We start from the raw sequence: 12,789 nt of genomic DNA, 5'->3' as shown, positions 1-12,789 counted from the left end.
GCTCTCTTTCCATCCGTCTCCACATCCGTCACTCCTTCTCTTCCATCTCCTCTGCCCATGACTGTGGGGCTTTTAGATACAAGAGCAACAAAATAGGAAGCCTCACTTAGGCCTGGAGCCTAAGTAGTTTTCCAGTGCAACATTTATACAATGAGATTTTTGGATGCTTATCAAATATTTAAAAAGTCATATCTCATTTTCCATTTGGCAATTGTTTTCCACTGTGTACTCCCTCCTCAAAGATTTTTTAAAAAGGGGGGGAGGGGTAGTGATTGTGAGGATTCCCAGACACTGCGCTGAACACCTATGATCAGGACTAACTTCCCCTCCTTACAATCCTGCATTGAGCAAACTACAGTGTGATCCTCAAAACAATCCTTAATCTTTATTTGCACAATACTCTATAATTCTCAGTTTTCACACCTAGTATCTCATTGAAGTCTCCTACAACTTTGTGAGGTTGGTACAGCAGAGAACATCAACTATAATAACAATAATAAGGCTAAAAATAATCAGTTGGCTCACACTGTGAGTCTACAGAGAGCAGTACCTGAAGCTGAGATCTCTAACTCGTAGTTCAGGACATTTCCCTCCAGGTACGACCACAGGCTCTCAGGGTTCACTTGCTTCTAAAAGAGAGAAGTGGAACTATACTCAGGAAACATGTACTAGTGGGGATTTTGTGAACATTTGGACATAGGAGCCATGTGCAAGCGTATGTCTGTGTTTACACTAATGTTGGCAAAGGACCAAAACAAAAGAGATTCATACCATTATTTGATCTAGCATCATTTTAGTAGGTCTTATTATTTTTGCAAATTGTTTTCAGGACTAAACATATCTATTTCTCTGCTTCTTGGAAATTTGCACAATAGCAAGAGTCCTCATAACCTCTTTCTCTTGAGCATTCTTAGTTTAACACAGGGAACCCTACTACCAGGTTTCTCCACCTAGATGAAATAATCACAAATACTATCATATATAATCAGATGATTTCATATCCTTCTTAACTTCCATAGAAAAAGCAGCATGCTTCTAAAACAAAGAGATTTCGTTACTAACAATATCAAAGTTTACTTGTTGCTTTTTTTCTTCTCTAGCACTTTTGATCTATTAAACATTACTTTTAAACTAAAACCATGCAGTTGAAACTAGAGCACACACTAAACCAGTAATAAAGTAGGAAGATAAAATAGAAGTCACCAGATATCTTCATCAGTTTAAGTAGAAAAGCAAGCCCTGGATGGCTGGTGTAGAGATCTGTCCTCACATTTCAGGACAAAACCAAATCCCTATTGTGATTAAAAAAATGGTTCTACATTAAAATCCTACAAGAAAACCTAGGCAATACCATTCAGGCCATAGGCGTGGGCAAGGACTTCATGTCTAAAATACCAAAAGCAATGGCAACGAAAGCCAAAATCGACAAATGGGATCTAATTAAACTCAAGAGCTTCTGCACAGCAAAAGAAACTACCATCAGAGTGAACAGGCAACCTACAGAATGGGAGAAAATGTTTGCAACCTACTCATCTGACAAAGGGCTAATATCCAGAATCTACAATGAACTCAAACAAATTTACAAGAAAAAAACAAACAACCCCATCAAAAAGTGGGCAAAGGACATGAACAGACACTTCTCAAAAGAAGACATTTATGCAGCCAAAAAACACATGAAGAAATGCTCATCATCACTGGCCATCAGAGAAATGCAAATCAAAACCACAGTGAGATACCATCTCACACCAGTTAGAATGACCATCATTAAAAAATCAGGAAACAACAGGTGCTGGAGAGGATGTGGAGAAATAGGAACACTTTTACACTGTTGGTGGGACTGTAAACTAGTTCAACCATTGTGGAAGTCAGTGTGGCGATTCCTCAGGGATCTAGAACTAGAAATACCATTTGACCCAGCCATCCCATTACTGGGTATATACCCAAAGGACTGTAAATCATGCTGCTATAAAGACACATGCACACATATGTTTATTGCAGCACTATTCACAATAGCAAAGACTTGGAACCAACCCAAATGTCCAACAACGATAGACTGGATTAAGAAAATGTGGCACATATACACCATGGAATACTATGCAGCCATGAAAAATGATGAGTTCGTGTCCTTTGTAGGGACATGGATGAAACTGGAAAACATCATTCTCAGTAAACTATCGCAAGGACAAAAAACCAAACACCGCATGTTCTCACTCATAGGTGGGACTTGAACAATGAGAACTCATGGACACAGGAAGGGGAACATCACACTCCAGGGACTGTTGTGAGGTTGTGGGAGGGGGGAGGGACAGCATTAGGAGATATACCTAATGCTAAATGACAAGTTAATGGGTGCAGGAAATCAACATGGCACATGGATACATATGTAACAAACCTGCACATTGTGCACATGTACCCTAAAACCTAAAGTATAATAATAAAAAAATAAAAAAAATTCAAAAAAAATGGTTCTAGATGAAAATAATAAACCCAGTATGTTATTAATAGTAACAGTCTGTATCCAAACTACAGCCAGACTATAGACTTGGGGCAAAGGGACAATAACAACCACGTTAAACAGACTTAGTAGGTAATGGAGCTTCAACAAGCTGGGTCGAAATCAAATCAGCCTCCCAGTTTACTTTGTTTGCCAAGTTCTGGGTTACAGATGCTGCTGAGGGTCTCTAAGATGAACAGACCAAGGTAAGTGCTGACAGACTCTTTGGGTCTGAGACAGCTGTCAGACACTGCTCTAATGCAGAGGGTATGTGTTCCATTTGTTCATAGTTGTCATTTGACTAAGGGATCTAACCAAATTTGCATATACTGGAGTCTTAAGAAGTGTTTTCATCAAACATCTGGAATTGGTTTTTAGTTTATAGTCAGAGTTGTAACATGAATTCCACAACGTTTTCATTAATTGTATTTATTATGGCATCTTTTCGTCAGTTGCAAAGCTTAGTTGCTTACAGGATGAAAAGGAGACTCTAAATCCTGAGACCTTCGCCAAGTAGCATAAGCTCGAGGTAAACTGATCCCTCCATCTGTTAAATAGTAGGGGAGATTACCTTGCTTGGTTTGGGTTCTGAGGCTTAACCAATTCATTTGTTGATTTTTCTCCATGAAATCCTCATGGAGTATCAACTATATCCTAGCCAATATTGGAAGGAATGGAGGGGTGGAGCCAGGGGTAAGATATAGCAGTGAACAGACAGACAAATATTCCCACTTTATGGAGTTACATTCAGGTTGGGGAGGTGGCGGGAGGGGAGAGGATCCAACAGTGAGCAAACAAACAAGCAAGTATGTCAAAATGTAAAACGTGCTGTGGAAAAACTAATGGCTGGAAGGAAGATAGGGAGTGAGAAGGTGATGGTAGGTTTCTGTTTTAAATTGAGGTATTAGGGAAGTCCTCAATGTAAAGATGGCAAAAAAAGAAAAAAAAAGTTGAAAATACTGTATTGTTTGTATCTTCCCAAAGTCTGGCAAATACTTAAGTGAAGAAAGTACATTTTCGGAGGAACAAGGCAGTCTACTCTTCGTTCTGATCCCCCTGTTCTAATCCTCTTCCAGAATGAAGTCCTAATGCACTATCCGAATGCCCATAAGTGAGCACTACATGCTATGCAAGATTAATCTAAATGTTATTCTAGGATCTTATTAGTTTTTCATTAGGGGAATAGTGAGAGGCACCATCATTTGAAGAAAGATCACAGAACCGGAATTTGGGGCTTCGAGTCTCTAGTCTCAACTCTGCCATAAATCTTTTTGTCACTTAAGGCCATCCGTTGATTTGTTTGGTTGGTTGGTTGTCTGGTTGGTTGGTTTTAATGGATCACTAAACATTTGGGAAGTAAAGTATACGATCCAAAAGCCACAAATTAAATTAGAAAGGAAAAGGAACTTGTCAGTACTACTTCTAGTGAAAAAAAAGAAACTCTTAAAAGAGATTTAGAGAATGAGAGTGATATAATTAGTCAAATGAGAGATGAGACGCAAATCGAAACATTCAGAAAGAGGGCACACTGCATCAGAAGATGGGGAATGGGTGAAGATGAAAAAGAAAAGTCATTTCCTTGACTGGAACCAAAATACTGAACAGGTTAATAGCAGACAGTGAAAGAAAGAGTGTAAACCAGAGCCCACTGAAGGATCAACTTGAGGATGTGAGAACTTCATGTCTGATCTAAAACTTCGAGGGAAAAGGAAACTCTGTTCATCCAATTATGTAGGAAAAAATAATGTCATTTAAACAACAATCAAGAAAGGGAATTTGAAAAGTAAATTCAGAGAGTGAAAGCAAACACTTTCAGAGTCAAAGATAACACCAAGAAGACAAAAAGATAACATCAAAATAAATTCTAAGAGTGGTCTATTATGATATTCTGTATTGTCCAACAGTTCTAGAATTGCCATTTAGTATTTTTATATTCAGAAACGGAATGTAATTCAATGTAAAGATAGTCTTAACAAAAGACTAAGGTGCCAGAAAGTAAACAGAAAGCTATAAACTAAAAATTCAAATTAAATCATTACCCCAGATTTGTTGTTTGATGACAGTCTATTTCTATTACAGCCTTTTTGCCATAGGAAAACTGTGGCTTTGGAAAACATTTTAGAAAATGTCCAGTTTCTCCTTCAGTTATTAGAGAAGTTTCTGAAGTGCAGAGAACTTGTGCCATCACGAGGGGCAGTTAGCAATAGAGAGTGCAACACAAAAAGAGAATCAGGACCAGTATCAGAACTAGAATCAAAAGTGTGCTCTTAACCCTAACCATTCTAGGAAGAAGGCTCTCATCAATGTCCTAGGTAGAAGAGATTGGTGGTTCATGCCAGAATGACCTTTTACATCAGTGGTTTTTAAATTTTGAGCTAAAGAACTCTTCCAACCAAACCTCATTTACAGGCCCAGTATAAACAGACAAAAGAGGATCTAATCTACTATGGAAAACAGCCATGAAATCCACCTTTTCAGGTCTCCCTCAGCCCGTAAAGCCACTCAGTTGGACATGGTGGTACATGGTATGAAAACCAATGGCTTTAAATCATACTCATATATTAGGATTTAAATTTGCTGTATGGGGAGATTAAATGTACATTTAAAATACATATATATATTGTATTTACATAAATACACATGTATATATATTGTATTCATCCATTTTGCATTTCTATACAGGAATACCTGAGACTGGGAAATTTATAAAGAAAAGAGGCTTCTCCAGCTCACTGTTCTGCAGGCTGTACAGACAGCATAGTTCCAGCATCTGCTTCTCATGAGGTCTCAGGAAGTGTCCACTCATGGTGAAAGGTGAAGGAGAAGCAAGTGTGTCATACGGTAAGAGAGGGAGCAAGAGAGAAGGGGAGAGGAGGTTCCAGGCTCTCTTGAAACAACCAGCTCTTGTGTGAACTAATAAAGCAAGAACTCAGTTATTACTACAGGGAATGCACCAAGCCCTTCCTGAGGGATCTGTCCGCATGACCCAAACACCTCCCCGTAGCCCCACCTCCAACACTGGGGATCATATTTCAACATGAAATTTGTAGGGAACAAATATCCAAATCATATCGTATATTTCTTTAATACATAAAAATGAATTTACATTAACTTTTCAATAAAGCTGGTGTCTCTCTGAGGTCCAGAGTTTATTGAGGACCATCTGAATCTTCTGAGAGTTTCCACCTTTGGAGTCACTGTCCTTGTTAGGTAACATGGGGTACGTTAAAATGGCGCCATACCTTAAGATGGGGCCGGTTCCGGGTTCTTCTCCCCTCCTTGACCGGGCACTGTCTGAACCCACCAAAGGAGGGCCAATCAGAAAGAAGCATCTCCCGCCTTCCCTTGGGCCCACCCCTAGCCCAATCCACGTAGGCCCAAGGGATATAAAACCCAGCACACCAGCAGCTCTCTCTCTCTTCTCTTCCTTCTCCTTGCGTGGTGCCGCTTGATACCTCCAATAAAGATCTCTTGACCGCGACCAGTGTAGTTTGGTCTCCGCCCGGCCCCTTTCAGTCCTGATGGGTACACCAGGCTTAGGGTCACACAAAGCTGCTGCCTAATACAGCCCAGCTCCATATGTGTCAACTACATAACACCTGTCTTCTATTTAAAGACATTCCTTGGAAACCATATTGGGGAATAGTCTATAAAATCCAATGACCAGGTTATCCGAAAGTCTGAGAATAGCTTTGGTAAAGTAAATAACTTTGGTAAAGGAAGCAGAAGTAGGGCTAAAAAAGGCCAGAGTAAATCTAAAACTAGAACACAATCTTTTGCCTAAGTACAATGTATATTAATAGTTTATGGCTTTCTGGACTGTGTTGTTTTTGTTTTTTTTTTGTTTTGTTTTGTTTTGTTTTGTTTTCCTTTATTTGGCTTGCTCTTGTTTTTTTTTTTTGTCTGTTTGTTTTTTTGTTTTTTTTTTTTTTTTTGCCTAGATATTTGCCATTTAGACATCTTTATCAAACTATCCACAATGACATCTATGTATGTGATTTCCTCCGGGTCGCTGGAGTACACAGCCCACTGACGTGTACTACACAGAGATCCACTGAGATTACTATGAGGTGGGGAGCAGAGGGTGAGATACGATCTGCAACAGACTCTAAAATAAATTAGCCCCAAGTTTCCACCATATCTCAACAGTAATGAATGCATAATGGAAATGAAATCATAGCTATGTATCCATTTCATTTGACATTTTTTATGGGTTAAGGAAAATAAGAAGAGCAGACTTAGATCAGCACTTTCCAGGCAGACAAGTCAGAAAAAAAGTGAGCTAGTTAGTTGTGCTTTATGGATCAATTCTTAGAACAAATGGAAAGGTTCACTCCACGCATTCATCCATTTAGACTTATAAATAAAAACTAAGTGAGAAGCAGTCAGTCACTCTTCAGAAGGCTTTGCTTGAGAACTAAGGGATGTGCCTCTCAAGCTCCCTAACCCTCCCGTTCTGTTCAACAGTAAACCAGCCTGTCTTTTACCACCAAGATTCTGAGACCCAGAAACAAAGACACAACAAGCCAGAGTTCTCTGAATTTTACGGAACTGGAAATTAACAGGGTGAGGATTGGAAGGAGGAGCTATTCCTTCTCTTTCTAATGAAATCCCTCAGAGAGAAATCCCCTTTCCATTTGAATTAAAACCAGAAATGGCAGAGATTATATTTTTAAAAATTTTTTAAACATTGTCTTCAGTTGCTGTGAAATGAGAGATCATTTTCAAATTCCCTAGGAATAAATTTCACCAGCTGGGTAAACCTTTGTAGTTCAGAGGTCTCGCAGGCAATCGCTGGCTCCCATCCAAGCACAGAAATGACAAAAACCCACTTTGAACTCAGACTGCCGTGATGATATCCTCTGGAGAACGAAAGAGAAAGAATAAAAAGGTATCTGCAGGATTCCCCTAAGCAGAGAGGTTTGGCTGCAACATACATTTCAAAGGGTTTTATGATTTCCGCTACAAAAAGCAGCATCAGAAGGAGCTGCTGTCTGGGTTCTGAATGAGCATCAATAACACACCTAGCTGGGGGTTTAGGGCAAGGGGTCCCACTCAGTAGAGTGTGCAGATAAGAAAATCGAACTGCCCATTTAGCTGAACAAATTGTTGGTGCGCTGGTTACATTCAGCCTCTCATGAGCCTCTTGAATACATCTCAGGAAGAGACAAAAGGAAAAAGACCACATCTTTGTTTCTCCAGAAGAAAGAGGTATCGGATTTCTTCCTTTAAATCAAGTCTCCAAGTGAAAAAAGGAAACATGAAACGTTAACAGTCTCAGTAAGGTTTCCTCTAATGTCTCTTGTGGTGCCTTGAATCTTTGTAGTTAAGTTTAGACTTAATAGTCTCATTTTTCCAAGGATTTCTCCGGAGGGTTTGTTCAAAGCAGCAACAGAAGGTCATCCGGGGAAAAGGAGGTAGGAGAAAATGCCTCCCCCTCATCCAGAAAAATCATTTTCATCTCGTCTCACAAATGCTACATCAATTAAAGAAACTCCCTTAGCCAGCTCACCTCCATGGTCAGATTCTGTAAGCCCTATGTGGAATGCAATGAAAAGGAATGGAAACAGGAAAACTCCCAAGAACTACCTTGAGACAAAGGAGTCTTCCAGAGCCTGACAAGATGCTCCCCTTGACTAAATTCTAGGCAGGCTCTTTTGAGCTGCCTTTTTTGACTAGGCCCCATCCTTGGACACATTCTCAAGAGCCTGGTTTTAGCAAGAATCTTGCTAAATCCGTTTAGAGAAAATTTCCACTTTCTATATATGATTAGCCACAACACCTGAGCAAATTCTTCATCCTCCCCACTTGGCATCTGATGACCCTAGCCTGCCTTCAGCAAGAATCCTGTCACATACATTTAGCCAGAATCCTCGAGGCTTTCTCTTAGTAATTTTCCATCCACTGACATCCACCCTGCTCCTTGGCTATGCATCCTGACTTGCACACTCCATATTTGGAATTGGGCCCAGTTCTATACTGAGGCCTCTTTTCTCCTATTACAATGGTCCTGAATCAAACATGCTTTTTCTGCTATAACTACTCTCCAGTTCAGGTTTTTCTTTGGCAAGCTTATCCCTTCCACAAGACTGTGCATAGGAACCTTGACTCTCTGATATGTGGACAAAGCTATTTGTTTATTCACAGAATGGAAGGAATCTTGATTAAAGTGGATGGTTTACAGAGATCTGGGATGCAGAAATGGTTTTTCAATACTGAGAATGTTTCTTCTGTGGAATCAGTGAATTGTTTCAGCTCAGTTTTAAGAAGAAATCACAGGATTCCTGACACTATACTTAGCATAGATGCTGAGGGATGAGAGCAAATTTGTAAGCACTCCTTAATATGAGAAGTGTCCTAGGCCCTCTGATGGAACTTCCTGCCCCTCAAGCCTTGATATTTTTCTTCTGGGAAATCTAGAATTAGCACCCTTGTGGCTAAACTTTTCCCACATCTAGACCTAGAGTGGAATGCCAACCCATCTGCAGAATCACTGCATACTAAAATGTTCCTACTGGAAGGGACCCTAGAGATCATCTGCCAGTGTCCTCATTTTATAGATGTGGGACCTGACACTCCCAAATATTTAACAATGCTCCTCACCACCAGGTAATGTCTCCCAGAGGAGTGATGCCTTCCATTTGCAGACAAGCCAAGTTTAGAAGAGACAAAAAACAAAAGGAATTAGTTTAATTCCCAAACATATTCAAGTTCTAGGCCATTCTAATGAAAGAAAATAGATTGATAAATTATTCTGTGCCATAGAAGCCAAAAGAAGACCAAGTTATTTGAATAAAATTTACCCACCTTCAACTGATTTAACTCCACAGTTAAAACACAACATCTCAACTCATCTGGACTGTTTTACCCCAAGGGTTCAGGGATGGCCCCCATCTGTTTGGCCAGGCATTAGCCCAAGACTTAAGCCAATTCTCATACCTGAACACTCTTGTCCTTCAGTATGTGGATGATTTACTTTTAGCCACCCGTTCAGAAACCTTGTGCCATCAAGCCACCCAAGCATTCTTAAATTTCCTCTCTACCTGTGGCTACAAGGTTTCCAAACCAAAGGCTTAGCTCTGCTCACAGCAGGTTAAATGCTTAGGGCTAAAATTATCCAAAGGCACCAGGGCCCTCAGTGAGGAATGTATCCAGCCTATACTGGCTTATCCTCATCCCAAAACCCTAAATCAACTAAGAGGGTTCCTTGGCATAACAGGTTTCTGCCGAATATGGATTCCCAGGTACGGCGAAATAGCCAGACCATTATATATACTAATTAAGGAAACTCAAAAAGCCAATACCCATTTAGTAAGATGGACACCTGAAGCAGAAGCAGCTTTCCAGGCCCTAAAGAAGGCCCTAAACCAAGCCCCGGTGTTAAGCTTACCAACAAGGCAAGACTTTTTTCTTTATATGTCACAGAAAAAACAGGAATAGCTCTAGGAGTCCTTACACAGGTCCGAAGCATGAGCTTGCAACCCATGGCATACCTGAGTAAGGAAATTGATGTAATGACAAAGGGTTGGCCTCATTGTTTACAGGTAGTGGTGGCAGTAGCAGTCTTAGTATCTAAAGCAGTTAAAATAATACAGGGAAGAGATCTTACTGTGTGGACATCTCATGATGTGAATGGCATACTCACTGCTAAAGGAGACTTGTGGCTGTCAGACAACCATGAGGAAAGTAACTAAAATCATAAATCCCCATGGCTCTCCCTTATCATATTTTTCTCTTTACTGTCCTCTTACCCACTTTCACTCTCACTGCACCACCTCCATGCCACTGTACAGCCAGTAGCTCCACTTACCAAGAGTTTCTATGGAGAATGCGGCTTCCGGAAATATTGTTGCCCCATCGTATAGGAGTTTATCTAAGGGAACCCCCACCTTCACTGCCCACACCCATATGTCCTGCAACTGCTATAACTCTGCCACTCTTTGCATGCATGCAAATACTCATTATTGGACAGGGAAAATGATTAATCCTAGTTGTTCTGGAGGACTGGGAACCACTGTCTGTTGGACTTACTTCACCCATACTGTTATGTCTGATGGGGGTGGAGTTCAAGATCAGGCAAGAGAAAAACACGTAAAGGAAGTAATCTCTGAACTGACCCAGGTACATAGCACCCCAGCCCCTACAAAGGACTAGATCTCTCAAAACTACATGAAACCCTCTATACCCATACTCGCCTGGTAAGCCTATTTAATACCACCCTCACTGGGCTCCATGAGGTCTCGGCCTCAGCCCAAAACCCTACTAACTGTTGGATATGCCTCCCCCCGCACGTCAGGCCATACATTTCAATCCCTGTACCTGAACAATGGAACAACTTCAGCACAGAAATACCACTTCCATTTTAGTAGGACCTCTTGTTTCCAGATTGGAAACAACCCATACCTCAAACCTCACCTGTGTAAAATTTAGCAATACTATAGACACAACCAACTCCCAATGCATCAGGTGGGTAACTCCTCCCACACGAATAGTCTGCCTACCCTCAGAAATATTTTTTTGTCTGTAGTACCTCAGCCTATCGTTGTTTGAATGGCTCTTCAGAATCCATGTGCTTTCTCTCATTCTTAGTGCCCCCATGACCATCTACACTGAACAAGATTTATACAACCATGTCGTACCAAAGCCCCGCAACAAAAGAGTACCCATTCTTCCTTTTGTTATCAGAGCAGGAGCGCTAGGTGGACTAGGTACTGGCATTGGCAGTACCACAACCTCTACTTGGTTCTACTACAAACTATCTCAAGAACTAAATGGTGACATGGAACAGGTCACCAACACCCTAGTCACCTTGCAAGATCAACTTAACTCCCTAGCTGCAGTAGTCCTTCAAAATCGAAGAGTTTTAGACTTGCTAACCGCTGAAAGAGGGGGAACCTGTTTATTTTTAGGGGAAGAATGCTGTTATTATGTTAATCAATCCGGAATCATCACCAATAAAGTTAAAGAAATTCGAGATCGAATACAACATAGAGCAGAGGAGTTTCAAAACACTGGACCCTGGGGCCTCCTTAGACAATGGATGCCCTGGATTCTCCCCTTCTTAGGACCTCTAGCAGCTATAATATTGCTATTCCTCTTTGGACCCTGTATCTTTAACCTCCTTGTTAAGTTTGTCTCTTCCAGAATCAAAGCTGTAAAACTACAAATGATTCTTCAAATGGACCCCCTGATGCGGTCCATGATCAAGATCTACCACGGACCCCTGGACTGGCCTGCTAGCCCATGCTCCGATGTTAATGACATCAAAGGCATGCCTCCTGAGGAAATCACAACTGCACAACCCCTACTATGCTCCAATTCAGCAGGAAGCAGTTAGAACGGTCGTCAGCCAACCTCCCCAATAGCACTTGGGTTTTCCTGTTGAGAGGGAGGACTGAGAGACAGGGCTAGCTGGATTCCTTAGGCCAACTAAGAATCCCTAAGCCTAGCTGGGAAGGTGACCGCTTCCACCTTTAAACAGGGGGCTTGCAACTTAGCTCACACTCAACCAATCAGATAGTAAAGAGACCTCACTAAAATGCTAATTAGGCAAAAACAGGAGGTAAAGAAATAGCCAACCATCTATTGCCTGAGAGCACAGCAGGAGGGACAATGATCGGATATAAACCCAGGCATTCCAGCCAGCAATGGCTACCCTCTTTGGGTCCCCTCCCTTTGTATGGGAGCTCTGTCTTCACTCTATTAAATCTCGCAACTGAAAAAAAAAAAAAAAACAAAAAACCTCTATCTTCTTTATCAAAAGAACAGTCTTCAAACTCTAAAGAAGAGAATAATCATGCTTAATAGGGAATTGGAGAGACGACAGATTGAGGAAATAGTTAAGAAAGCAGGACATCAGGCCCACCCAAATAACATTCTAGAGCAATAACATAGTTAAATCTACTGGGTCTCCACTACATGAAAGGCACTATTCTAAATCCTTTGCCCAGATTAACTCACTAAATCTTCACAACATATTTGATAGGCATTATTATTAGCCACATTTCACAGGTAAGGATTAGGAGTTCAGAGGGGTAACTATCAGCTGCTAGAAGTTTCACAGCAAGGATTTCTGCCCAGGAAGGTTAATCAACCTTCCATTACTATATTATGCTGAGTTGCAAATGAACCTACAGATACAATAGCTAAGACACTGGCACTTACCTCTGCAGGGAAAAGTGCATAAGACTGGGATTAGGGTCAACAGACTTGAAAAGGTCAAGGTTCTTATTTTCAAAAACAGATAAAAGAAGATTATGAAAATGATATCCTCATGAGTCTGACATCAAACCACA

The 12,789-nt window shown here is 40.8% G+C and overlaps 1 long non-coding RNA gene and 1 pseudogene across 1 annotated transcript in view; one reads left to right on the top strand and one right to left on the bottom strand.

The window, feature by feature from the left end:
• LOC131382388 (uncharacterized) overlaps window positions 1–599 on the bottom strand; it is a 355,345-nt gene extending 354,746 nt beyond the window's left edge. The window contains exon 1 of the long non-coding RNA XR_009211828.1: window positions 551–599. This is a non-coding gene — a long non-coding RNA (uncharacterized LOC131382388). The remainder of the gene's footprint in view (window positions 1–550) is intronic.
• Window positions 600–10,202: 9,603 nt separating this feature from the next.
• On the top strand, window positions 10,203–11,831 carry LOC131382387 (syncytin-1-like; annotated as a pseudogene).
• Window positions 11,832–12,789: the final 958 nt, after the last annotated feature.

Source organism: Hylobates moloch, unplaced genomic scaffold (genome assembly GCF_009828535.3).
Source record: "Hylobates moloch isolate HMO894 unplaced genomic scaffold, HMol_V3 SCAFFOLD_23, whole genome shotgun sequence".
Lineage (NCBI taxonomy): Eukaryota > Metazoa > Chordata > Mammalia > Primates > Hylobatidae > Hylobates > Hylobates moloch.
This window is presented reverse-complemented; position numbering and strand designations above follow the sequence as displayed.